Source organism: Populus euphratica, unplaced genomic scaffold (assembly GCF_000495115.2).
Source record: "Populus euphratica unplaced genomic scaffold, PopEup_1.0 scaffold2702.1, whole genome shotgun sequence".
NCBI classification, from domain to species: Eukaryota; Viridiplantae; Streptophyta; class Magnoliopsida; order Malpighiales; family Salicaceae; genus Populus; species Populus euphratica.
In genome coordinates this window covers 2521-5006 of record NW_011502527.1, presented here as the reverse complement: position 1 = coordinate 5006, position 2486 = coordinate 2521, and the positions used below count along the sequence as shown (strand labels likewise).

Below are 2486 nucleotides of genomic sequence, written 5' to 3'. Positions count from 1 at the left end.
AATTGATTAAAAATCAAAGCTAAATTTAAAGAAATTGAAATTTTAAAGCTAAATGGAATAATAAAATTAAAAATATTGAAAATCAAGAACTACATCGTAAAAGATACCAAATACTGAATGCCAAAATTAACATGAACAAGGATTTAATAAAAAAAAATCTTGAATAATCAATTCAAATTGTCCTAATTCAATGAAAATAAAACGAGCCTGCGCACCTTCCCCACTTTATATAAATAAAAGGAACCCACTCCAACAAATAGGGGGAGAGGACAGAACTGAAAAACCCACAACCACACACTGCGTTCGCAATCAGTCCAGCCAAAACCAGAGGGAATTCCCTTGTCCCACTTTTCCTCCGCTGTTCCAGCAAAAAACACCATTTCTCCTCCCCTACAGCACCTAGTACACCACACGAGAACACCACCAGCATCCTATTCCGGCCAAAAACAACAATCAGAGACCATATCACTAATTAATATTTGTTTTTCAGAATAGAGCAAATGCTGCTCTCCCTCCCTGTTTTTTTAACCATCCTTCTCGTTATCTCCATTTTATGGACATGGACGAAACTTATCAAAAGCAACAAGTCAAGTTCAAATCCACCTCCACCAGCTAGTTCACCCTCTGCCCCATCATCGCCTAAGGGACTTGGCCAAGAAATTTGGACCTGTCATGCAACTTCAAGTTGGTGAAGTTTCCACTGTCATTATTTCTTCATCAGAAGCAGCGAAAGAAGTGATGAAAACCCACGAAATCAACTTTGTTGAAAGACCTCATCTCCTAGCTGCAAGCGTCCTGTTCTACAACCGTAAAGACATTGCATTTGCACCGTATGGCGAATATTGGAGACAACTAAGAAAAATTTCCATATTAGAGCTTCTTTCTGCAAAACGTGTACGATCATTCAAATCTATTAGGGAAGAAGAGGTATCTAATTTTATTACTTCCATTTATTCAAAAGAGGGGTCTCCAATCAACCTTAGTAGGATGATATTTTCTTTAGAAAATGGCATCACTGCGAGAACAAGCATTGGTAAGAAATGCAAAAACCAAGAAGCTTTCTTACCAATTGTTGAGGAATTGGCGGAGGCACTTGGAGGTTTGAATATGATAGATATATTCCCTTCCTCCAAATTTCTTTACATGGTCAGTCCGGTAAGGTGTAGACTCGAAAGGATGCACAGAGAAGCAGATGAGATACTTGAAAGCATCATCTCCGAGCGTAGAGCCAACTCCGCTTTAGCGTCGAAGATGGGCAAGAGCGAAGAGGATGATCTTCTTGGTGTTCTTTTGAATCTTCAAGACCATGGAAACCTTGAATTCCAATTAACAACAAGCACTATCAAAGCAATCATCCTGGTTAGTATATATTTTCGCTTTGTTACACGCACTAATTAATCAATTTTTCTATAAGAAAAATATAACCATCCACGAACTTGATGAAATGAAATCATAATCATATATATATATATATATGAAAAAGAGTGCTATATACTCTATTTTTGCTTACATCATGTTACTCCTCCTAACTGGAAGTGAACTCAATCCTATCTAATATGTCATTCTTTACTTAATTACCTTTCAGGAAATGTTCAGTGGTGGAGGTGACACTTCGTCAACAGCTTTAGAATGGGCAATGTCAGAATTGATAAAGAACCCGAGAGTAATGGAAAAGGCACAAAAAGAAGTGAGACAAGTCTTCAATGATCTTGGAACTATTCCTGACGAAACAAGCCTTCATGATTTAAAATTCTTGAAGTTGATTATCAAGGAAACTCTAAGATTACATCCTTCTATACCATTGATTCCAAGAGAGTGTAGGAAGAGATGTAATGTTAATGGATACGACATCCACGTCAAAAGTAAAGTATTGATTAATGCATGGGCAATTGGAAGAGATCCAAATTATTGGAATGAACCTGAGAGATTCAATCCAGAGAGATTCATCAATGTTTCGACTGATTTTAAGGGTAGCGACTTCGAATTCATCCCATTTGGTGCTGGAAAGAGGATGTGTCCAGGCATGTTGTTTGCTATAGCCAACACTGAGTTTCCACTTGCGCAGATGTTGTACCATTTTGACTGGAAACTTGCTGATGGATTGAAGCTTGAAAATCTTGACATGACTGAGTCTTTTGGTGGCGCAATTAAAAGAAAACGAGATCTTACGTTAATTCCCATTTCATATCGTTCCCTCGTAGGATGAAAACTGCTAAATTATATTAGCATTAATTAAAATATATTATGAAATAAAAGTTGTCTCAATTATGATTTTTAATATTTATCTTATGATATATGATATAATTTGTCATAACTTAATTTTGATTCCCAAAATTATTTATATATTTTTTTTTCTTATATTTTTCTTAGATAATCAACTCAAATTAGCCGAATTCAACAAAAATGGAAGAGAGCGAATGCACCGTCCCGACCTCCTATAAATAAAAGCAACTGAAAAACCCACTCCCACACACCGCGTTCGCAAA

At 36.4% G+C, this 2486-nt stretch overlaps 1 pseudogene; it reads left to right on the top strand.

Moving 5' to 3' along the window:
- Nucleotides 1–233: 233 nt before the first annotated feature.
- On the top strand, nt 234–2245 carry LOC105119253 (tabersonine 16-hydroxylase-like; annotated as a pseudogene).
- Nucleotides 2246–2486: the final 241 nt, after the last annotated feature.